We start from the raw sequence: 26,793 nt of genomic DNA, 5'->3' as shown, positions 1-26,793 counted from the left end.
AATTTAGTCCTAAATGACCCAACCAAATAGAGAAACATAGCAGACTGCCATCAATTATAAGGGAACAAACACTCTCTAGTGGGGTCATCTGATCATAATGATTGTTAGAATATTCATGTTATCTTAACAATATTTTTGTATTCTACTAATTTTTGACTCAGACATTCCTTGATGAATCCATAAACCTATGTTAATATATTTTTTGGCTGGTAAAATAAAGTCGATTTCCATAAGAATTTTTTACAAGACTGTGGATAAATTCATTATATCATGTTTATATAAATGTTCGTGGGAGTTATTTCAGAACCAATACACAAATAATTGTTTGGCTGGCATCCAATTGACAGCAGTTACTCAACACGTGCATGAAACAACAAGTGTGTGTTTGTTGTGGTGCTAGGGTAGCAAATGTTCACACTCAAGTAATGCACAAAACTGGCGGTCAACTGGTTGAACTAGTCCTGTTTGGAAGTTAACACAACAGATGTCTACTGATTTATAATCTTGGACCAATATGGTTTACGTGAAACTATAAACTTAAGTTTTCAAATAAGTGAGCCGTCAAGAATCACCCCGTCACGGCGACTTATTGTTTGCTTGTATGTGTTGGTGGTGAAGAAGTATTTGTTGTGAACTTATGCTTAGAGACAAATTTGCACTTTTCATTTTAACTGTCACATCAAAAATAATTTATTTTTATTTTTCAAAAAATTAAATGTTGTGTACATTAACACAATTAAGGTTTTCTCTTGAATCATAATATTATTTATTACAATTATTCTTCAAATTTGAAAAAAAAATACAATTAATAAGCTCAGAATTTTTCACCGTATCACGTTAAGTTTAGTTAAAGTTGCACAGTTAGACTTGCAGTTCAGAGAACACAGCGGTGCCTCTCCTTACAAGTGCACACGAGTCCCGCATCAGGCATCATACTGCTACGTGCAGTACTTCAGCTCCAAACAGCAGTTCAAACTATAGTGTCTGGGTTTGTGTGAGTACCGTTTGTAGCAACAACTTGGTTCGCAGAGACCAGAAACTGTACCAAAATAACAAGGTACGTCACAATGGCTCCAAACATCTGGAACAAAGAAACAATAGTGAAGTATCTAGAGTAGGTACATCACAAAGCCACTAGGTCAATGACAAGTGTAATTTAAAAGACCTCATCAAAAAGTCATCTACTAAAAAAAATAATTTTAACGACAAACATTGGGATTCATCATTGATTCTGAACAATCACTTTTCCACCAGCAATGCTCTAAATGGTTGGATTGTTTTAATCTAGAGATATTAAATTTTTATCAAAGTGTTTTATAGGTAATGCCATGCAGTCCAAAGTATTTGAAATCATGACAAGGAATTAAGTTGAGCTGCATCATTTATAAGAAAAAAATTATGTTTTTTAGACAACACACTTTTTTTTTAAATTAAGTGTGAATTTGTTCCAGTGATAGTACTAGTCAGTTACTAATAACAAGTTAGAATTTATTTTACTTGGTGTTATCGTAAATCATGTGCCTGTAACTTGAGTTTCTTGAGATGATGTAAGGTGACCACACCCTTAATGTAGAGTAACTTAAACTCGTTGCTTGTCAAAATTACTGTTTCAGCTGTCACCGCCTAAATAAATGTTTGGTCAACTTTCTGTTTGGCTGTGAGCCCTGCTTAGTTGGCGCCATGGCAATTCTCGAACTTCTTGCAGGGCAAGTCATTTTGTAATTGTCTCTAGGTCTGCTGACCTTGCTCAATTGCACATTGGCTGCATTCGGAATCTATGATTCAGCAAGACCTCCCTCGCTTGAGCTAAGCCTGAGCTAGGGTTTCCGGTTTCGAGTCCTGGGTGAGGTACGAGTGTATTTTGTAATGTCTAAAATACGGTCTAAAACATGTCACAAGTAAAAGAAATGCCAATAAGTCAGTTAAATCATCCAAAACGTCAACAAAGAGGGGAAGGCTGGCTCGCTGGTAACTTTCATTGCCTTACGTCCTTTATTTATGGTAACGAATATTACCAACATCTTGCCTTTATCGTTCATAATGGAAATTAGCAACTGGCCTACATTTGTGTTTTAATTATTGTTAATAAATATTACAAGCGAGAAAAAAAATATATTTTTTTTTTTGACATGATAACGTCTTATAAATCGATGAACGCCGGCTGCACGTACGAAAAAGCATGACTCATTGTCACAATCCGCCTGAGCCGAGCGTGCAAGAATCGGCCAACCAGCTTGCGAGAAAATGTTCCATAATATCAAACAGGTTAAGGCGAGCTTTTTAAACTAATTGTTCGTGATTATATTTAAACAAATTATTTAAATTAAATTTGCTAAAAAAAACTGTGAATAGTATTTGAAAATTAAAAAATTTATGCAATTTTTTGTCAATGTTTTCTTATGACGTTATCACGTAAAATTATTGTCTGTAAACCGACTTGACAGACAACCCCCCCCCCCCCCCCCCCTTTTTTTTTGTTTTTGCAGAGCTTCTGACTAGTGAACCAAAGGTACCGGGTACATTTTCCGAACGGGTCGTGGGATTTTTCACAAAAAGGTATATTATCCGTTGCGGTGCCCAGGACTGTGTGTATTGTTGCCGCGTCACACAAGAGCCGCGGCAACACCTGGGCCCCCGGGGCTTACCGACAGCAGGGCCGTGTAGTCCAGCGGGAAGAACCCGCAGGCAGTCAGCTGGATCCTCCTGTTCACCAGCTGCATGGAGAACAGCTGCAGCTGTGGGCACCACACGGCCATCTCCAACAACTGTGCTCACTAGAACTTCTGTAGGCAACTTGTAACAATTTTTCTTTTAAATTATTTGTCACCTGATAACAAGAAATCTTAGTTTAGGATTTACCTACGTAGGATGTATAATGAGACAATAAACTCAATAAGACTTGGTTTGATTTTCTTGATAGCTAACATGGGAAAAGGCTTAAACGGTAATGCGCTGGTTTAGTTAGCATTCAATGAAAACAACATTACATTACAAATAAGCCATAGAGAGATTTGGTGGCAGATATTTGCTACGCGTGCGTCAGTTCAAGTGTGATCTCCAAGAGACGTAAAAAGATCAAGTAAAAGTAATTGAATATATATTTTTGTTCAACTCATTAGACACTTAGATATCCATACATAAATGTAGATGCTTAAAACTAAATATAATAATTTATAGACATAAGTCTTTATTTGCCGATTTCAAGTTAATTCATAAAGAGATGAAGATTTATTTTTAAATGTGTGTACAGGATATTTTTGCTTTATTAGAGTGTTTTTTGGGTGTATTATTTAATTAAAAGTTTTTTCCAAGTTTAATTTTTTACTCTTTAGGTTAGACTGACAACATTCGCGGGCTAAATGTGGCCCATGGACCGCCGTTTAAGAACCCCCCTTTTTTTTTGTATAAATAAATGGTATTTTGTCCCAATAACTTGTGCTTTACAAAATAACAACTATTACCACGGATCACAGAAATTTATTTTATATGTTTTTCGTTTTTAATAGTGTATAATTGTTTAAACTATTTGAATAGTTGTTTACCGCCGAATTTAATTTACAACAAACTCCATTCTGTGTAGAACAAATCTGAAAGATAAAAGCAAAAAAAAAAAAAAGACAGATAGAGAGAGAACTTATATTTCGTACAGTGTGTGTTTAATATCAGTGTAATCTGTTGAAGATATAAAAATTTGCAAACTATGAATTTTAATCGTAGCTGTGAGTTACGGAATGGAACTTTACCTCCTGGCGAGCTTCGTTTTCACCTCTGATGCAGTGTGCAATGGTGTGCACAATCGCAGCTGTCTTCTTGACCTACAGTGCAAGAAACTGCAAATAATAATGCTTATAAATGTTTACTATACCTACTTAAAGAAAACTCATTAAAAAAATTTCAATAATATGATTAAAACTGGGATCACTATGTGCTTAAGTAAGTCTCTAGTTGACCTTGACTGCACCACCTCTGAATCTCCAGCTCAGACCGCCCCTACATCTCGTTTCTTAGGAAACTACACTATGTAGATTTATGATAACTCAAGCTTCGTCCTAACCATACTCATAATGATTGTATTCTGAATAAAAGAACTTTCAAATCTGAGTCATATTTAACAAAAAAGTTACGTTTGTTATTTAAGTATTTGAAGTTACAATATACATTGACTGGACATAAGACAAATATTTGTTATTGGGTCAAGAAGATTGCACATGCTACACATCAACCACAGTAAACAGCTACCAAGTGATTACAGCAAAACAAACAGCACAGTTAAATCTCTAGTGTTATAACATGGCTGAATTCCCTTTGAAACTACCGGCACATCTAGTTTAATGTTAAAAATATCTTTAAAACTAAAAAACCAACAAAAATAGAATAAACTCAATCTGAATTTGGAACTTTAAGAAAAATTTATAGATTGATGTTGCGAGTTTTTAAAAGGGAATGTAATTAGCCAGCAAATCCAGTTAGTAGCTTAGCTCACATTGTCAGTGCTGTCAATTTAAAAATTGTTTGAGCTGGACAGGAAAATACCTGCACGTCAAAGTGTCACTAGAGGCGGTAAATATTTACTTGGGCGGTATTTCCGAAAAAAAATGTTAAAAATCCGAAAATACCTTTATTTTATGCTCTTCAACTTCCTCTTTTCATTAAAAGTGGCGAGGGTAAGAAATTCCAAATACTTTAGGAGATATCGAATTTTTAATTTTCATCATATGTAGTTGAGCGGTATTTCCGAAAATAAATGTTAAAAATCCGAAAATACCTTTATCATATGCTCTTCAACTTCCTCTTTTCATTAAAAGCGGCGGAGATAAGAAATTCCAAATACTTTAGGAGATATCAAATTTTTTAATTTTGCAATACAAGACCTGTGGAACCATTCGAGCGGCGCCATATTTGTTATTTTGCCGTGTGTACGTGAATACGTGAATCGTGAATGCGTAATTAATAAAATGGTTGATTAGGTCAGGTCAGTTACATTATTAATACTTTCAAACTAAGCCGACATTAAAAATTATTTTGTGAATTAATTTTAATGGCTGTTTAGTTTTAAAATATTTATAATGTAACTGACCTGACCAAACAAACCCGGACAGAGGGTGAACAGTAAACTAAAATGGTCGATTATGTCAGGTCAGTTACATTATAAATACTTTCAAACTAAGGTGATATTAAAAATAATGTGAATTAATTTTAATTATTCTTTAGTTTTAAATTATTTATAATGTAACTGACCTTACCTAACAAACCCGTAACAAAGGATGTACAGTAACAACTCACGTAAATTTTTTTGTTACTTATTACTTGCGCAACAATATCAAAATAACAAATAAGGGTAAATCTGTATAATGAAAGTTATTTCATATTTGTACGATTTTTTTTGGCACTAATCCGTACAATACAGATTTACCCAAATAAGACTTTAAAATTAGAAACGTTAAAAACTCACCAAGTTGGAGGCGATAATTAAACACCGTTTTAAACAATAATTGAACTAAATAATCACGTATTAGTTCATTTGAATTCTGGCCTATCACGAACAATCACGTGACATCATTATCCAATAAAAAAATAGATACTCGTACGTAAACAAGAAACAATGGTGCACGCACGCCACAGGAATGCGCTGGTTTTGTGCTGAAATTTAAAAATTCGATATCTCCTAAAGTATTTGGAATTTCTAATCTCCGCCGCTTTTAATGAAAAGAGTAATTTGAAGAGCATATAATAAAGGTATTTTCGGATTTTTAACATTTATTTTAGCAAATACCGCTCAACTACATATGAAGAAATTTAAAAATTCGATATCGGTAAATATGTATTGTACGGATTAGCGCCAAAAAAAATCGTACAAATATGAAATAACTTTCATTATATGCTATCTTACGTCCTCTTTTCAGAACCGCCTGCGGAGATAAAAAATTCCAAATACTTTTGGAGATATGGCCGTTCTTATTTTGCTATACCAGACGTGTGTAATAATTTGACCGTCGCCATTTTATATTTTGCCGTGTGCGCGTGAATGTCTAAATAACAGAAATTTTCCATTAGGTAAGGTTAGTTACATTATAAATACTTCAAAATAAACCGAAATTAAAAATAATATCAATTTATTTTACATGTTGTATAGTTTTAAGTATTTATAATGTAACTGACCTGACCTAACAAAATGGGACAAAGGTAGATTAGGTCAGGTCAGCTACATTATAAATACTTTGAAACTGAACAGACATTAAAAATAATAAAATTAATTTTATTGGTTGTTTAGTTTTAAAGTATTTATAATGTAGCTGACCTGACCTAACAAACCGGGAAAAAGGATGAACAGAATAAACTCACGTAAGTTTCTTTTTACATGATGTATTCGTTCGCGTGAGAGTCCTAAGATCCACTTAAAGTTCTGCCATTCCCGATTACACCCGAATATTCACCTTCGGCCAACCTCGGGATTTATTTATTTTTGCGCAGGAAAAATGAATTGAAATATTAAAAGTGGTCGGATAGGTTAGCTACATTAAAAAAAAAAACTTTAAAACCATTTGGATGGTTAGTTAGGTTAGTATAGCTACATTAAAATAAACAGAGAAATATTAATAAATAAACCCGAGGTTGGCCGAAGGTGAATTGTTCGGGTGTAATCGGGAATGGCAGAACTTTATGTGCATCTTAGGTTTCTCCGTTCGGGAACATCGCAAAAAAAAAAAAATGATACTTGTAAACAAGCAATCGTTATCGCCGCACGAGTGCACAGGATGAAAATTAAAAAATTCGATATCTCCAAAAGTATTTGGAATTTCTTATCTCAGCCGGGTTTAATGAAAAGAGGAAGTTTAAGAGCACAGAATAAAGGTATTTTCGGATTTTTAAATTTTTTTTAAAAAAAAATCGCCAAAAAATGAAGATTAAAAAATTCGATATCTCCTAAAGTAATTGGAATTTTTTATCTCCGCAGGCGGTTCTGAAGAGAGGACGTAAGATAGCATATAATGAAAGTTATTTCATATTTGTACGATTTTTTTTGGCGCTAATCCGTACAATACATATTTACCTCGATATCTCCTAAAGTATTTGGAATTTCTAATCTCCGCCGATTTTAATGAAAAGAGGAAGTTGAAGAGCATAAAATAAAGGTATTTTCGGGTTTTTAACATTTTTTTTCGGAAATACCGCCCAAGTAAATATTTACCCTAGAGGCTTCATTTATCACTGACTGACCCCCAATTAGATTACACCGGCAATCAGGTTGAACATAGCACACGCGAGCAAACTTGTGGTGAAACAGGACACCGGTCTCGTTAGTACATAAGTAAGAGTACCTGACTATAATTCTGAAGTGGTTCGTTAAAATTGAAACTCGAGTATGGATTTTTTTTTAAATTCATAATAGTATTTGGAACTCGACTTGTTTTTATTGGATACTCCGAGAAGAAAAATGGCACAACAAATTCGTTAAATAAACTGCACGGAAGACGTTACTTGAAAACATATTTTCATTTGAGACAGTGTATGGCCACGAGACGTTAATTTAAGATTCTACACACAAACATTTAAGGACATGAAGAAAGTTACCTTTCATGTTAGCGGGTAGGAATAAACTGACATCAACTGACATCAAATATTTGCCATTTGCTGACATCTTGTGACATCACGACTCATAGATAAGCTACGGCTGTGTGCGGCAGAGACAGTGCACTTTCAAAATTGAGACCTAATTCCAACACAACATCGAATTCAGTGTTACCAACTTCGGATTTAGAAGAAGAAGAATAAATCCCGGAAATCGGATATATATATCTATCTCTTCATACCAGTCCACATAATCGATATATATATCGATTATGTGGACTAGTATGAAGATTCTTCTAGAATATTTTAGAATCATCTCTATTATGAAATCAAACCAGAGAATTGTGTTTCAATAGGGGGGGAAGGGGGGAGAGATAATGGGTATATAAGCTCGGGGTTTTGACCAGTTAGGGATGTCGGCGGTCGTCTCTCAGGGCGTGCGCATCTCTCTCGCGGGCTGTTGGCTGGGAGTTCCCTGCGACCTATTGGGTAACCGAAGGTTGGCAGTGCGCTAACTGAAGGCGGCCTAGCAGCACCATCTGCTACCGACCATGTCCCGCGGGTGGCGGATATGGGATCCCAGCCCGAGAGTGGCAATCTCGCTGGGGTGGCTGTGAATAACCACTAACAGTCCGCGGACCACTGGCCGGCCTGGTGGAGTCTTTATCACGACTATCGGGGTGAAAGGTAGCCTGGATGCAGCTCGGTGCGTGGCAGGAAGCAGTTCCGTCGGCGAAGATACCGCAGGGGAGCTCGATGTGCCCTGGATGCGAAGTGTAGACGTACTGTGGGCTGGAACTTGCGGAGCTGTGGACTGCTGCGCGCGCAACGGAACTGAAACGCATCGGAACTCCGAAGGAAGACTTCAGGGACCTTCAGCTGGGGCTACTGTATGGTGTGGCAGTAGTAGCCTCAAGTGGCGCGACCTTCAACCGTCTCGGGGATTTTTGGCAGCGAGGTTTACGACCCTCCCTCACCCTGGCTTTAAAGGTACACTGCTGTCGACTTGAAGAAGGAAGATGAAGATGGTACAACGCCAGGCTGCCTAGCACCCCTTGCATCCGCAGTTCGAGCCGACCTACTGGCTCGTCTGCCCCCCGTCGAGAGCACTAGAGCTCTCGGCCATCTTTCTTTGCTGCTGTGGCTGGCTGGGCAGCTGGGCTGGGCTGACGAGTGAAGTCGCCCGCACCTGGGGGCGCATGCTCCCCTGGCTAATAATAACCCAGGAGTGCCCAACAATTAAATGCGGGCCGCAAGGCCCAAGCACCCAACCCCTGCATGGTTGATCTTTCAGTCCCGCCCAACTCTTCTTACCTGGACCCTCTTCCCTCTTGTCCAGTAGTTACCTGCTTACTTAATGCATAATATTTGATCTCCGCATGACCCAGTCCAGGGTTTTCCCTGTGTCTATGCAGGTTTTACCTGGGTCACATTAGTTAGCTTTTAAGCTAGATGTTCAATAGGGCGTCAGCCATGGCGCCAATCGCTGCCATGGCTGGCCAGTAAACCCCAATTAGCACATGATGTATGCGCCCTTGTCCTACATGGTTAAAAACCCGCATGGTAGAGTGTATAGGCTTCGGCCTGAGACACATACTTAGGTCCTCCCCTAACCCGGACCCTCCATTTACACACTTAGAATTCTTTAGGCTAGGAAAAAATATCAGTTAGGGATGGAGTAGCAGGACCATCACCACCAACATCATGAGGCATGAGAGAGAGAGAGAGAGAGAGAGAGAGAGAGAGAGAGATCGACAGCAGGAAAGGTGTTTTGGATAGCTAAGTATTGGTAGGGTTGTAATTATCTGTTATGAAATAGCCAGTAGAGTTTGAATTTTTGTTGATAACTTTGATAGTGTGTGTAGTATATGTTGGAATTGTGTTTTTTGTGAATATGATGTGCCTGTTTAAACTTTAAAGTGTAGTTTAGGTGCTCATAATGTGGTTTTGGCACTTGTTCCATGTTTTGCACCTCCTGTGCATTTTATTGTTTGGAGGCCATATTTTTTTTCAATAACTTGATTTAGCACTCCAAAGACCTTGCCTTATGAGTTGGTTGATGATTTTGTTAATATTGATAAAGATATTAAGCATTCAAATGTAGCTTATAAATGTTGGATTTCTAGCCTAGAGCTTATACAAAAAAAACTATAGAGTTAGATATAGTATTTATTGTGTGTAAATTATAATATTTGTTTGGACTAACTATAGTCATCACAGACATAACTATTTTTGTACTGAGTTATTTATGAGATGTGTCTAGTCATCACAGATATAAATATTTTTGTACTGGAAGTTATTTATGAGGTATGTTAAAGATTAACAATAAATGTTGGAACTAATTTCATGTGTTTGGTCAATGTTCTGCCACCTTACACCTTCAGCATAGGTTTTATTCCTTTGTTTGAATTTAAAATTCAGGTTAGGCCCCATCTGGGCAAGTGTTTACCTTGTGGAAGGTATCAAGAGTTGATGCTTGCAGTGGGAGTTGGGAATCTGATGGGCCCTGGCCTCACATTTATATCATAAAATGAGCACATTCGTGACAAAGATATCTAGATAAATCTTAAAACTAACAAATTTTTTTAATTAGTATACTGGAATTGAATATCAGAAATTTACTGTAACTCTGGGGACTTATTCACGGATTACAATTATTGAGCATGAATTCTTTTAAAAAAGTCATCAGTATTTTATGCTGACTTGAATATTAATTATTCTCCCAATGCACAATTTTCCTGTGGTGCTCAAATATTTTACGTCATTAGAGGATGTAAACTGACAGTTTGTTTTCTGAGAGAAAAAACATACTAACCTCGTTTCATTCAAGCGAAAATGTGACAAAGCAGAGTAAGTTAGAATTTTGACATATTCCATGAGATGTATTTACGAAAAAGCTACTGGTAGAAGTCTAAGCACGGATTATATCAAAAATATGTATATATAAAAGTCAGGGGTCAACTAACCTCTTGGTGCACGAGTTCGGAGACGAAGACCACCCACCACGTGAAGACGGCGCACTCGACCAGGTTCAGCAGGCTGCCGGCCAGTTGGAGCCTGGTGCTGAACTCCGTGGCGGCTGTGACGGAGTCCTCCCGGGCCACCTTCACGACCAGGACCTGGTAGAGCGTGTAGGTGATCCTGACGAAGCTCAGCGCGAAGTGCGCGAGCACCTGGGTGCAGCAGGCCGAGTTCAGGTCCCCGGCGAGGTCGCACAGGGAGTTGTGGGCCCGAGCGGCGAGGGACACCTCGTGGGCGACCCCGGGGACACCGGGCCTCCTCCGGGGCGCGGCGTCCAGCCAAGCGTCGCGCGATCCGCCCGACTCGCACAGGACCCCGAGCCTCCCGTTCAGTTGTCGAACGAAACCACTCAGCAGGAAAGTCAGTGTTGTGTAATGACACACTATTATGTAGTTCGAAAAATCGGTACAGACTCCCAAAATGAATTCCGTGACCTCCAACGATGTTTCTAATTCCGGCATTTGTATCGAGTAATAAACGGACATGCACAAGACCAGCACTGCCAGTTGGCCAATGACAAACTTTCGCACAGATGCGCCCAATCTTGTTGAGTAAGGAATCGAAGAAAATTTATTGATTACGATGCAGATCGAATTGCTTCGGATGAGAGTAGACAAGTACATGATTGCACTGCTAATTACGAACACTGCATAAGTAACCACCAAAGATATTTCGTACACAGAATAAAAACTTACTCTGATCAGTGTTTCCTTGAAACCGTTAAGTAATAAAGAGAACATGAAAATAAAACTTACTGCTCCATGTACACACAGTGATTTAGAAACTACTAAATACCTCTGACCAGCATTACCTAGTTTGAGAACTGGAAAGAATCCAATAATTCTGCTTAATGTTATAATAGGCTCCATCGATGCTATGTAGTCCTGCGGTTCCAGAACACTTTTCGTCTTTAGTAACGAGAACATAATGAGTAACTTAAACAGAGTTGTAGGATGATATATATCTGATTTTACCTTAAATATAGTAAAAAGTTTAATCAAATTCCGTGAAAAAAAAAAGGTTTTGCGATCACTTTCATTAGAAATACTTGAATAGTAAAAGTGCTGCTTGCCTGACTTAAATGGATGTCCCTTCTACCAAACCATTCGTAGTTATGAACGCTTGTTTCCATATTGTCTTATCACACGGTTGCCAACAACATAACATTATTGATCATCAGGGTCACGATGTATAATATCGCTAAGTAGTAGACTTGAGATCGATGCTGTCCACCGGGAAATCAATTATAGAGGTTATTTTTATCTGTTTCTCCAGAATTAGGAAAAAATGTACCACTAGAATATAGTGAAAGTATTTTAAGTCACTCATATAAGTTATTGCTACAGTTACTGTAATATATATATATATATATATATATATATATATATATTGATTTCGTAAAGTATGTGGTGGAAAAGCGATGTTTTCACCGTATGTCTTGGAGAAACCTCAAGATGTAAAAAGAGATATTTATCTCAAACACACAGAAAAAAAACCGAAATCAGCCCATGTCAGAAGTTAAATGCATAGACAGCATAGAGAATCCCGCGGAAGGAATTAGTCAGAAAAATATCGCAGCGCAGATGAACACAGTGGACTAATAACGACGAGACAGTTACGATAAGAATAGTAAATACAGACAAAAACAGACGAACCCAACGATGACCTGGGAAACAACACGACAGCACAATGGAACACGGTGGGCTTGCTAAACCGAAACAGCTGCGACGTTTCGGTAACTTACATTTTCTCTGAAACAGTTTAAACTGAGATCCAATTGTACGGATATAGGAAGAAACCTTGGTTTGTATGAGGCGCGGTCCTCGATGGAAAGTCCGTGTACGTTTACTGTAATCCCTTAACAGTGTATCAACGAGCACAAGCACCATATTTTCCGAACAGGGAATTATATAAAAGAATGTGTAACGAGCTCTATATATAGAAAATGTAACTATCCCCATGAGTTATAGTTCACTTTTTTTTTAAAGTTATATTTTTGTAGGCGCGTTATGAAAAAAAAAAAACGATAAGAGTGAATTTTTACGACGGGCGCGTACAACAAACATACAACAAAAATCGACCGGATGAAAAAAGGTTACATACAAATAAACATTATATATGTGATTAAAATAATATACTGGTCCATATCATTAAAAACATTTGTTGTGAACATTAGTGATCGAAATTGTGTTTATAACCTTTTTTCAAGTGCAATTGTGTAAGTGAGGTTATGTTCCCGTATGTATAATTTATTTACATTATAAATTATAAATATTATTTTTTACATATATAATTAAAATTAATAATTTAGAATAAACAATAGGGATATTTATTGTTTTTTATTATTAATGAAAAATGGTCTCAATTATTTACTAAATTAAATAATAGGTATATTTTATGCATGCGTATAAATTATATAATATTGAATACTGAAATTTATGTAATTTAAAAAATATTTATATTGAATTTAAACTTATCAACCATTATTTATAATAGCTATCACTGGAGTCATTTTATAATCTTATTTCTATTATTTGCATGAAAAATTAAAGTTTGGTTTGTTTATCACGCCAAGTAGGTATAAATTCAAACGCGCGTGCATAGGTACGGGCACCCATTGTTCCACGTGTGACAGGTTATTCCGGCTCGTGGTCGCGGGAGTGGTCGGAATTGTGCGAAGCGGCCGACAGGCCTTCGCGCGCTCGGGAGGCGGCGGAGGCCGGGTGCTGGTTGCAGGAGCTGCTGCGGCCCCCGGGGGCGGCGGGGGCAGAGCAGCGCTCCGCCCACGCGGCCAGCAGCGCCAGCGCCGCGCCGGCCGCTAGCAGCACGAGGATGGAGCGCGTGTTGGCGAGAGTGACTGCGGTCCAGGGGCTCTGGGGCCGGCCGCTCCTCTCGGGCCAGTACATGCCCCACAGAGCCGCCAGCACGCCCAGGTCCCGCAGGTCGTTCAGGCTGCAACACGCGGCGGTCCCGTCTCCCTTCCTTCCACCCGCACCGCCGAGAAGCCTTACTACAGACCGTCACTCTTTCAACCACCAGATATCATTACTAGAGACTGGAAAAATTCGCGAATTCATTTCGCGATAGGCTAAAATACAAATAGTTATACCTCAGTTCTGCCTCTGCTATTGGCTCACAACTCACCTGGGTGACTCTGGGCCAATGAGAAACACCCAACCAAAGCTTTATCGAATCACAGGCTGCTACGTTGGGACGTCTCACAAGACAGCAGCCAATGGGTGGGTGACATTTGACCGAGTGTACGTAGAACTATGGAGTTCATCCGGCAGGTCATTGAACCCGCGAATTTTTCCGGTCCCTAATCATTACTAGGGGCATGCATATATCGCTAAAAGATTCCGAGACTAGATGAATGTTAAAACACTGTAGCATCGTCTGTGTTTCTTAATTGGGTGAGTTTCTTTCAGGCCAATGTAGATGTTTACAACACCAATCACCGTGAGTCAGTGCGGAAGCAAACAAGTCCTGCGATTGGCCCGGTCTTAATAAGGCAACCATGTACTTCTCTCGCAGACGGCCGCCAATCACAAGGAAGAAACCACTGGTACGGGTGCACTTTGTTGCATGTCTAATAGGCGCTCAGATTTATTCGCGAAAAATGCCTGCCCCTAAACATTACTATGGGACTGTAAAAATTCGCGGTTTCAACGACCACTAGGGTAGACTCCACGATTCTCTATGTACTCGGGCAACTATCACCTGGTCATTGGCTACCGACTCGGGACACCTGTTTACTGCGATTCTTATGATTCGATACTTATTTTGTTGAGTGTTTCCCATTGGCTCAGAGTCCTTCAGGTAAATTGCGGTCCAATCACTGACGCAGTATTAAGATAAACGAGTTTGGATTCCAGACTGTCTCGAAAGGAATCCGCGAATTTTTCCGTTCTCTAATCATTACTGAAACTCACCCGAGGGCCTGTAAAATATTACATTTCTTAAAACCATTTTATTTTGGTGCTTTATTCTATACATTAACCAATAAATATAATATGTAACACGTAATGAAGAAACTAAAAATATTTTCTTACTAACTGTTGTTTAAAAAAACATACATATTAAGTATCATGAAAAAATATATGACAAAAAAATATATAGTACTACATTTCAGTTTTCCGTGAGGATATCATGGCTTCATAGCAGTGTCTGGCGACAACTTATTCTACATATAATGCAAACAATATTTTTTGTGTATTGAAGGATTCATCATGTGGGTCTCTAATTGCCCATCACTGCTGTGGACCATGACCTATTGTTTTCCCCAATATTGCGGTTATTTGTTGTGGATGTCGTCTCTTAAGACCTTGCTGTGGACGAGAAGTTAACATCAAATTAAATAAAAATTGTGAGCGGATCTTCCAGTACTCGCCCGAGATGTGTTAACATCTAACCCCGATAACGAGCAAATTCATGTGTTCTCGTGTTGCTAATACCCTTATAATTCGAAACTCGGACACAAAATTTAACGTATAAATCGTTGAAAGAATGCGGAACGTGATAAATTTACGAAAATTGTGTTTTCAATTACATTTCTGGACGCGAATCACACGTAGTTTCTGCACCCGCCGCTAGAATTAGCTGCCCGAGCAGATACGTCGACTATCGAATAATTCGATTTGTAGAGCGATATTTCAAATTATATAATGAAAAGGCTACGATAAACGCAAAAAGACGTGAAAAACACTAACACAAGGTACTATAATTCACCAAAAAAAAAAGTTTTAACACTAACTACCTCCTTACGCGCAAAACACATGTCGTGCCTCATTCACAGATTATTGATACGATGATACAGTCCGCACGACCTAGCTACGCAGTACTATATCTGCCGCCCGAACGGTGAACGACTTATATGCCGGTTTAACTGTCAAAAAAAACGTGTTCATAGCGTACGCTTTTTTTGAAGCTGAAATGCCTTGTGGCACTTTGTTCGCCCGAATTTATACTTGGTAACTGTTCGATGTGACGTGACTGTTACATTCGAAATGCGAACTGTGTCAAATTGCTACTTTGAATTTAATAAGGGAAGCCTTCTCTTCGCAGACGAGAGAGCCAAAACCCGAAGTTCCCCGAAGTTCATGTTTTTTTTTTTTTTCAGTATCTTTAATGTAGCTATCATAACCAAATCAACCGTCCACAATGTTTTAAAGTATTTATCATGTAGCTTAACCTAATCTTATTGACCATAAGTATCCTTTTATCAACACCGCCATATTTATTTACAATGAACAAAAAAAAACGAAGATGCACGATCGGTAGAGACCGGAAAAATTCGCGGTTTCCATGGCCTTCAGGATAGACTGCACATTCCCCTGTACACTCGGGAAAATAACGCCAGTTCGTTGGCTGCCGACTTGTAAGTCGTGCCAGTTAGTTTGTCTGTGATTCGATCCTTCTTTGGTTGAGGGTTTACAATTGGTTGAGAAGCCTTCCAGATGAACAGTAAGCCAATAGCAAAATCATCTAAGAGGTATATATGCATTTGAATTCTAGCCTATCGGCTAATGAATCCGCGAATTTTTTCCGGTCTCTCAACGATCGGACGTTTGGCTCTCTCGTCTGTGAAAATAAGGCTTCCCTAAATGGAAGACGCTTTGCCCAGTATGAGCACTGTATCTGTATCTGTATTTGTACTGTACTGTATCTGTATCGTCTGTGAAAAGATGGCTTCCCATTGAATAACTTCTGGGAGATCGCTGTTGAGATCGCTAGGTCACGAGGGGGATCATGCATTGCCATGGAATCACCTCCATCTCATCACTTTGCTGTGACATCGGGAACCCGTGCAGCACGGAGCTCCGACAGCTGGCTCGGAGTGGTGGCACTCACTGCTGGTTGAGCACGGCCTTGTAGGGGCTGGCGCGCGGCACGGCGAGGGCCAGGCTGGCGGGGAAGGCGTGCCCGGGCAGCGCCACCAGGCCGCACTGCTCGGGGTCCACTGAGGCCAGGTCGTGCTCCGACAGCAGCCCGGCGCGGTGCTGGTGCGAGCACAGGCGCGCCAGCATGTCGCCCGTGCTGGCCGGCAAGACGCCGGCGTCCCGCGCCAGGTGCCCCTCGTACACCGCCCGCAGCGTCGCGTCGCCCGACTCCTGCGGGCAGCCAGTCTGCTCATTACCCGCCAACCCGCCTGCCCACCCGCGACGCAATATCAGGGTCGAATCAGCGAGCTGACCACATGCGTCAAATAACGAATCCGCACTTACGTCTCCAAGGCTAATAGATAGGGAATTAACACTAAAACATAAAATCATAAATCATAATTAGGGACTGGAAAAATTCGCGGTTTCAATGACCACTAGGATAGACTCCACGATTCTCTATGTACTCGGGCAACTATCACCTGGTCATTGGCTACCGACTCGGGACACCTGTTTACTGCGATTCTTATGATTCGATACTTCTTTTGTTGAGTGTTTGCCATTGACTCAGAGTCCTTCAGGTAAATTGCGGTCCAATCACTGACGCAGCATTAAGCTAAACGAGTTTGGATTCCAGCCTGTCTCGAAAGGAATCCGCGAATTTTTCCGGTCTCTACTCATAATATTAGAGACCTGAAAAATTCGCGTGTTAATTTCGTGTTATGCTAAAATTCAAATAATTATACCTTAGTGCGGCTTCTGCCATTGGTCCACTGTTAATCTGGAGGACTGAGGGCCAATTAGACACCATCGCTCATAGAAGTGCCTAATCACAGGTTACCCAGTCGAGACGACTCACAAGTCAGCAGCCAATGTATATTTGGCATTTGCCCGAGTGTGTAGAGGATATTGGAGTCTATCCTGGAGGTCATTGAACCTGTGAATTTTTCCGGTCTCTACTCATAATTATTTGTTTAAATTCATTAGAAAACGTGTCAGACAAACTAAGTCCAGTTACAATGTCATGTACCTGTGGTGTTGGAAAAATATCCCTATTTGGAAGAAATAAATAGTAAGTTCCTTCGTGCCCACCACACGCGTATGGAAATTTGTGGAAAACATAGTTTCATTGAAACCATTTTTTTTTTTTTACCTCCCTTGTAAAGTTGCCTGATTGTGACATAAGTTTGTTGAGCTCTGTGATACAGAATTTCTAACGATGGACTAAGGAGTCGGTAAGTTAAAAAGTTATGTCATTGTCAGTGCCCTGTTTTGTGTATTGTTAACTTCTTGATGATTTTAAGCCAAACAAGAATTGATCGCCTGATATCCATCTGTTCATTTTTATTTGTATATCTTATGGCTTTATGCTTCCTTAACAGCGAAACACAGCATTAATCAAAAGAAGAATGGGCAATGGTACTGGATAAGAAATCATTACAGTGATTCTCTTGTGTGTATTTGGAAAATTGCAGAGAACGTAAATCACGATGGCTGGTCCTGGAATTCATAATCAGACCTTTCCGAATGTGAGTTAAGTGTTATACCACTAGTGATCTAGTTCAAAGTCATTCGGTTTATGCTGGATGTAAATTAACTTCAAAGACATGCCTAATACCAGGCAATGCAATATCGGCGTTAGAAACTGTTATAGTGAGCTACTGACAATTCACGCTCAATAATAAAACTCCCTACTTTGTACATTTAGCAATTTGTCAACTTTGCTCTAACTGTAGAGGTGCCATTGTCATGCCGTAGTGCCACTGAAGCTTGATTAAACATCCAGGGCAGCCATAATCAAACCAGTCTTCGGGGTTGAATTCCATGTTTATATCATAACAAGTATCCATGCCATCCTTTTCTCCGGGTAACTCCAGTAGTGAGCACATTTTGAGTTTCTCATGGTGTGTCAGACCTTGTGTAAAGTCGATAACTGGAACAGGTGGTGACATACTTGATACCTAGATCAGACGGTACCTTTAACAACCAGGAAAGGATGTAAGCGTGTAACAGGCCGCACCTGGAACATGCTGTAACTAGAACATGGTGTAACTAGAACATGCTGTAACTAGAACATGCTGTAACTGGAACAGGAGGTACCCGGAACAGGAGGTACCCGGAACAGGAGTTACATATCTGGAACAGGAGGTACCTATCAGGAACAGGAGGTAGGTATCTGGAACAGGAGGTAGGTATCTGGAACAGGAGGTACCGGGAACAGGAGGTACCTGGAACAGGCTGTACTCCGCCGAGCCGGCGATGCAGCTGAAGGAGTATCTGCCGTCGCGCAGCAGCCCGCCCAGGTCGCTGAAGGGCAGGCGCACCTTCTCCTCGGCCAGGGAGGAGATGAGCGCAGCGGAGTAGGCGGCGAGCAGGGTCAGCCCCGTCACGTAGCACATGAGGTACACCACGCGGCAGGGCCACGAGTGCGGCGTGAAGTAGTTGCCTGCGACAACCCGCGAGAACCTGTAGGACCTATCTGCAGTTCTCCCTCCGGGGCACAGCAACTCCTGTCTGCAGCAGGCACTTCGCTAACAGGCCGCGCTCGTGGGGCAACGCTCAACTTCATGAGCACTGAGTCGGCACCGTCATGGTTCGGAGCCTTCCGCAATCTCGGAGATGCCGTCACCTCGTGCTTCTGCGCATGACCGTGCGACGCAATACCGTGTCAAACAACCCAAAATCTAGGTGCAGTAATCCTCCGAAGGATAAACAATATAAATAGGAACTGCGTGTCTCACGTCAGCTGACAACTTTTATTGTTAGGGGCATGCATTTTTCGCGAAAAGATTCCGTGAATAGATGAAAGTTAAAACACTGAAGCATTGTCTTTGTTTCGTGATTGGGTAGTTTCTTTCAGGGACTTGTACACTGTTACAACACCGATAACAGTAATTTAGTGCGGAAGCAAACGCGTCCTGATTGGCTAGGTTAAATAAGGCAATTTGGTTTCTTGCAAGTGTTCGCCAATCACAAAGATGAAACCGCTGGTATGGGTATAACTTGTTGCAGTCTAATAGGCGTTCAGATTTATTCGCGAAAAATGCCTGCCCCTACTTATTGTTAGGGACTGGAAAAATTGGCAGTTTCAACGACCACTAGGATGGACTCCACGATTCTCTATGTACTCGGGCAACTATCGCCTGGTCATTGGCTACCGACTCAGGAACACCTGTTTACCGCGATTCTTATGATTCGATACTTCTTTCGTTGAGTGTTTGCCATTGGCTCAGAGTCCTTCAGGTATATTGCGGTACAATCACTGACGCAGCATTAAGCTAGACGAGTTTGGATTCCAGCCTGTCTCGAAAGGAATCCGCAAATTTTTCCGGTCTCTACTTATTGTATATAAGTGCAAACAAAAATGGCTAGTACACGGCAGTATATTTGATAAAATGTGTCTGTTGAAAAACTTTATCGTGCGGTGGTGCGAAACGGAACCACCCGGCGGACCTGAGACTACGGTCACGATGGACGTTTGTCCTGACGAGTTCGTCAGAGCAATCAAACAACGGGGATGAAATGGAAGTGTTTACATTACCTGCAACCGCCTGCGCAGATCATGCACGAACACGTCAGAAGTATTAGTTGGTCGTTCGGACCACGAGCCTGCTGTAGGCTTTTAATAGGTCATAACAATGGATGTAGAAAAAATAATAGGTAAGTCTTGTATTTCAGAACAAGTGTCTGTGGGATGTGTCATTCATAAATACTCGTAAAACTTTATTGGTTGAAGTAAAAGGTCTTGGAATAGCGTTTGATACTCTCCTTTATCTTTTCTTGTACCCAAATAAAGGGAAGCCATCTTTTCACAGACGAGAGAGCCAACACCCCAAGTTCATCCTTTTTTTCTCGTATCTTTTATGTAGCTATTCTAACCGAATCAACCGTCCACAATGTTTAAAGTATTTATAATGTAACATAACCTAATTGACCATTAGTATCGTTTTATCAACACCGCCATATTTATTTACAATGAACTAAAAATAAAAACTCGAAGATGAACGATCGGACGTTTGGCTCCCTCGTCTGTGTAAAGAAGGATTTCCCAAATGAATACTATAATATGGGACTTCCTTGGAAGTACGCATCGCTGGTGCTGGTATCAGAACGCGCATATGTACACCGCGGTGACGGCGCGCCGGCCCACCTTGCTGGCAGTAGGCCGAGAACACGTAGAGCAGGCAGTCCCTGAGGCGGTACTCCTCGGGGGCGCAGGCCTCGGGGTTGCCCAGGCGCGCGCCCAGGCGGTGCAGGCCCCACAGCAGCAGCGCGAACACCGCCACTGACCCCAGCACCGTCAGCCACAGCCGCCCGGCGAAGGGCGCGAGGAAGTCGTCCCAGTGGCCGTCGTCCCTGGAGGGCGTCCTGATGCACACCCGGTACCTGCATCAGTGCGACCCGTGTTCACGTCTGTCACCGGTCACCTGCTGATGGCACACCCGGTACCTGCGTCAGTGCGACCCGTGTTCACATCTGTCACCGGTCACCTGCTGATGGCACACCCGGTACCTGCGTCAGTGCGACCCGTGTTCACATCTGTCACAGGTTACCTGCTGGTGCACACCCGGTACCTGCATCAGTGCGACCCGTGTTCACGTCTGTCACCGGTCACCTGCTGATGGCACACCCGGTACCTGCGTCAGTGCGACCCGTGTTCACATCTGTCACCGGTCACCTGCTGATGGCACACCCGGTACCTGCGTCAGTGCGACCCGTGTTCACATCTGTCACAGGTTACCTGCTGGTGCACACCCGGTACCTGCGTCAGTGCGACCCGTGTTCACATCTGTCACAGCTTCCCTGCTGATGCACACCCGGTACCTGCGTCAGTGCGACCCGTGTTCTCATCTGTCACAGCTTACCTGCTGATGCACACCCGGTACCTGCGTCAGTGCGACCCGTGTTCACATCTGTCACAGGTCACCTGCTGATGGCACACCCGGTACCTGCGTCAGTGCGACCCGTGTTCACATCTGTCACAGGTTACCTGCTGGTGCACACCCGGTACCTGCGTCAGTGCGACCCGTGTTCACATCTGTCACAGGTTACCTGCTGGTGCACACCCGGTACCTGCGTCAGTGCGACCCGTGTTCACATCTGTCACAGGTTACCTGCTGGTGCACACCCGGTACCTGCGTCAGTGCGACCCGTGTTCACATCTGTCACCGGTCACCTGCTGATGGCACACCCGGTACCTGCGTCAGTGCGACCCGTGTTCACATCTGTCACAGGTTACCTGCTGGTGCACACCCGGTACCTGCGTCAGTGCGACCCGTGTTCACATCTGTCACAGGTTACCTGCTGGTGCACACCCGGTACCTGCGTCAGTGCGACCCGTGTTCACATCTGTCACAGGTTACCTGCTGGTGCACACCCGGTATCTGCGTCAGTGCGACCCGTGTTCACATCTGTCACAGGTTACCTGCTGGTGCACACCCGGTACCTGCGTCAGTGCGACCCGTGTTCACATCTGTCACAGGTTACCTGCTGGTGCACACCCGGTACCTGCGTCAGTGCGACCCGTGTTCACATCTGTCACAGGTTACCTGCTGGTGCACACCCGGTACCTGCGTCAGTGCGACCCGTGTTCACATCTGTCACAGGTTACCTGCTGGTGCACACCCGGTACCTGCGTCAGTGCGACCCGTGTTCACATCTGTCACAGGTTACCTGCTGGTGCACACCCGGTACCTGCGTCAGTGCGACCCGTGTTCACATCTGTCACAGGTTACCTGCTGGTGCACACCCGGTACCTGCGTCAGTGCGACCCGTGTTCACATCTGTCACAGGTTACCTGCTGGTGCACACCCGGTACCTGCGTCAGTGCGACCCGTGTTCACATCTGTCACCGGTCACCTGCTGATGGCACACCCGGTACCTGCGTCAGTGCGACCCGTGTTCACATCTGTCACAGGTTACCTGCTGGTGCACACCCGGTACCTGCGTCAGTGCGACCCGTGTTCACATCTGTCACAGGTCACCTGCTGATGCACACCCGGTACCTGCGTCAGTGCGACCCGTGTTCACATCTGTCACAGGTTACCTGCTGGTGCACACCCGGTATCTGCGTCAGTGCGACCCGTGTTCACATCTGTCACAGGTTACCTGCTGGTGCACACCCGGTATCTGCGTCAGTGCGACCCGTGTTCACGTCTGTCACAGGTCACCTGCTGATGCACACCCGGTACCTGCGTCAGTGCGATAAAAGTTCTAGCTGCCAAAATGACTGGTAAATTTTTTTCATAATTTAAAATTTAATATTGTGCCAAAAATAATGCGGATCGGCGGCACGACGTCTCCGGAGAGACTGGCGGCGGGTAGGGCTACCTGGTGAGCTGGAAGGGCGCGGTGAAGGCGACGGCCGCCAGCCGGTCAGAGGTCATGGTGAAGTCGCTGACGGCCGCGTCCACCTCCCCCGCCAGCAGCATGCCGATCATGCCGTCCCAGCCGCCGCCGCCGGTCCTCACGAACTGCGTCCTGCGGGCAGGCGGGCGTCGCAGTCGCGGCTCGAGGCGCGCCGACTGCTGGTCTCTCTCTCTCTCTATCTCTAAATTATGTACTGCGAGGATGAGTAAAATTTTGTAATATTAAAAAATATTGGTATTATGAATATCCGTGCGGTTATAATCGTGTATTACTTACGTAAAGTTGATCCTGCTCTCCAGAAGGGCCCAGACGTCTCCCAGATACCCGCCCAGGCGTAACGTACCGTCGTCATCTTCAGTCAAGACGGATAATGGAGGTTCCTACACACGTACAATACAGTAATCAGAAAATAGTTATTTTAATACTACTGGAACTAGGAACATGGCAGAAGAACAAAAATGGTTAAAGAGTGCTGTTAAGACCCAATACAACTACTTATTTTTTTTTGTATAAGTTTAAACATAGTAATTTCCAAAACGGTGTTAACACACGTTTAGTGATAACAAAACCGTAAGAAGGTTTATTCAAATATTATTTTCAGAAGAAATACATTTGAAAATATTCCAGATAGTACTTATATTATGGTCGTGATAGGCAATCATTGTACCAAAAGACAAGCTTATGTGTGTACCCCAAGACAAGCTTATGTGTGTACCCCCAACGTGTGTCCGCACGTCGTTTGTGAGTGGACAATGTGTCGTCAGAACGTTAGGAAAACAAAAATTTAGGACACTCATAAACTTGGTGTAAAATCAGGTATTTTTTAATAATATACATTCGATGAAATGAAGTTGTTTTGTATATATGTAGCAAATAAAAAAAACTCTATCTCCACCCATATATTTCCCCTACATATGATTAGTTTTACCACTGATTTACATTGTATATAAACTTTCATTTCTCCAACCCGTATCCTGTGAAACCTGTATTAGCTCTCTTTCGAAATTCCGTCTGCATCAACTTTTCTTTACCTTGCATGACTCATTGTCACGTTCCGCCTGAGCCGAGCGTGCAAGAACCGGCCAACCACCGTGCGAGAAAATCTTCTATAATATCAAACGGGTTAAGGCGGGATTTCTAACTAATTGTTCATGATTATATTTAAACGAGTTATTTGAATTAAATTTGCAAAAAAACTGTAAATGATATTTGAAAATTAAAAAAGTATGCAATTGTTCATCAATTTTTTCTTATGACGTTATCACGTGAAATTATCGTCCGTAAACCGACTTTACAGACAAACCAACTCCCCCCCCCCCCTGAGTAGTTTCCCTGTTGAAAAGTAGGTACATGCCCTGCATGAGCGGGCAGTGAGCGCTCACGTGCGTGGCGACGACCTTGAGCGCGATGCCCGCCAGGTCGCGCCGCTGGTACAGGCGGGTCGCCGCCAGCTGCGTGCCGCCGCGCAGGCTCCAGTTGCCGAACTGCGAGCAGCGCGCGCGGCCCGGGTGCCTGGCGTGGTACACCTCGGTCAGCGAGGCCGCCTCCCCCGCCTGCCGCACCGCCAGGTACTTGCAGTTGAAGGGGATGTTCAGGGCGCCGAAGTAGGCGTCGAGACGCGCGCCGGCGCCCAGGAACTGCAGCCACGTGGGGCCCGCCAGGCTGCCCGCCGCCGATATGCTCTGCCGGTCACTCCCCGCGTCACCAGAAACCTCCTCCACAAGCTGTAGTCAACCAATGTCAAAACATTGCAAACATAGACCGCGAAACAAAAAAATTCCGCGGAAGACGTCAGTCAGAAAAAAAATATTGAAGCACGGACGGACAGATTGGGGTAACAACGACGAGTAAATAAAGGCCAAAATAAAATATCTTGAAAACACAGCGACACAAGATGATATACTAAACATACAATGTGCACGACACGACAACACAACAGGCGAACCCAGCCATGTCATCTGTGTTTAGAATCATCGTTCTGTTCGTCTGTTCTCCGTTGTGTTGTCAAAAGCCGTGTTTGTGTTTATTTACCATTATTGATGAAGGCTCTAACAATCTTGTTGTTAAGGCCACTGTGTCCGTCTGCGGTCTAATATTTTACTGACTATTTCCTCAGAATTTTTGTGCGCAATGTTTTTAACTTCTGGCATTAGCTGATTTTGGCTTGTTTTCTTTGTGTTTGCATAGTAATTTTTTTTCTCTCGTTATTCGGGAGGTTTCTTATGTCATATAATGTAACCAGCAATTGTGTATGTTCCATCGCCATAGCCATTCAAAGAACATGACGTACCAACGTTGAAAGAACATCATGGTTCGACTTCGCAGCCAGTCCAGTTCGCTGGGTTCTTGTGGTAGATGGCAAAGTTAAATGAAAAAGTGCGAGAAAATTAATCAAAGATGGCAGTGGCTACATCATGGGTCAAAAATGATGTCGTAATCCAATATGGCGGAGGTGAAAATAGGTAAAAAGTGATGGTTTTGTTCAAGATGGCGGTGGTGATGTTCGTTCAATACGGCGGTGTGACATCCAAGGTCAAAGATCACATTTTCTGCTCATATGTCACAAGACATTGTACCCGAAGATACTATATTTAACCGATTAATGTAAACTATTCTCAGCTCGATATCTCTTGTTCCTCCTCTATAGTTTCTCCTCTACACTCGTTTTATGCCACAGTGCAGCATACACCACATGACACCTGGTCATTTACTATGCCTGCAGATTAAAAGAGAAGTTTTATGGCTTTTTTTCCCCATCGTGATATGCCCCACCTTTAGTTTGTGAGTGATGGCCTCGTCGCTGGAAAGGAGTACGCACAATGGCGGCTTGTGCGGGCAGAAGTTCAGCTTCTGCGTCGAGAAGTTGAACTCCTTGACTTCGGTCGCTGCTACTTGAATGAGGCTCAGCGCTAGAAATCTCTTCATCTCCAACAGCTTCAGCTCGTCTTCTGGAGCTGCAAGTTATATATATATATATATATATATATATATATATATATATATATATAAATTTTGGTCATGCCGATTCCAATGGAGAGAAAAATTTCCTCGTAGGTATCAATTTTATGAAGATTTAGGATCATGTTACAAACTGTCATAGAGTAGGTATATGAGTTCTGAGTGCATCTCATAATATGACTTCTCGATCTCAGGTGCATTTAAAACAGTAACTGTGAAAACAGTATAGATTAAACCTGTTGAAGATTGTTAGTAAACATTAAATTTTTCTGAATATATGTATATTAATCTCATATCACAAAAAAGTAATTTATCCAGACAAAAATAAAGTGATCTTAAAGCTAAGGGATGACAGCTAAGAAATTTGGGTGATATGTTTTACTTTAGTCATCTCCTATTCAAGTTTAATACCAAAATTCAATACTTATTTCTCAGATGGTATATTAATATGGCAAACTTCGTTAAATATCTTTATCCCTGATGTTTCAAAATTAACATCATTTTGTTTTGCCACGTCACGAGATTTTTGATGTGTTACATCTTAGCTCTTGGTATACGGCTTTTGGTGGGAGTAATTTCTTGAATGCGATGGAAGGCAAAAACGGTAATCTTTGACAAGCACGGTGCTGTTATCTGTGGCGGATGGCGTTAACCGAAGGTCACAAATCAAAAAGAAACTTTAAAGCATTAACTGTTTAAGAATTTTAACAAGATAAGCAGTGTTTTAATAAAATTATTTTTCGAAAATCGGGTCCAAAGCCGTGGTTTGGTATGTTTTCAAGTCTTTTCGCTTTTATTTGAGCCGTTGCATTTAAAATTTCACTTTGCAAATGGAATGATTCGATAGTCGACGTAGCTGCTCCGGCAGCGAATTCTAGCGGCGGGTGCGGAAACTACGTGTGGTTCGTCCTTCCACAAAACATGTTCGGGACAATGCTGGCATCTTCCATCTCTTTTTAATTTTTACCTTAATACAGACGATATAATGAGAGTTTTC

At 42.1% G+C, this 26,793-nt stretch overlaps 1 long non-coding RNA gene across 1 annotated transcript; it reads right to left on the bottom strand.

Moving 5' to 3' along the window:
* Positions 1-665: 665 nt before the first annotated feature.
* LOC134542326 (uncharacterized) lies at positions 666-7,671 on the bottom strand. The gene is made up of 4 exons (XR_010076776.1): positions 7,573-7,671; positions 3,744-3,815; positions 2,646-2,735; positions 666-1,081 (listed from the first exon to the last, which is right to left on the bottom strand). It is a non-coding gene; the product is annotated as an uncharacterized LOC134542326 (long non-coding RNA).
* Between the last annotated feature and the right edge of the window lie 19,122 nt (positions 7,672-26,793).

Source organism: Bacillus rossius (assembly GCF_032445375.1).
Source record: "Bacillus rossius redtenbacheri isolate Brsri chromosome 4 unlocalized genomic scaffold, Brsri_v3 Brsri_v3_scf4_2, whole genome shotgun sequence".
Classification (NCBI taxonomy): Eukaryota; Metazoa; Arthropoda; class Insecta; order Phasmatodea; family Bacillidae; genus Bacillus; species Bacillus rossius.
This window is presented reverse-complemented; position numbering and strand designations above follow the sequence as displayed.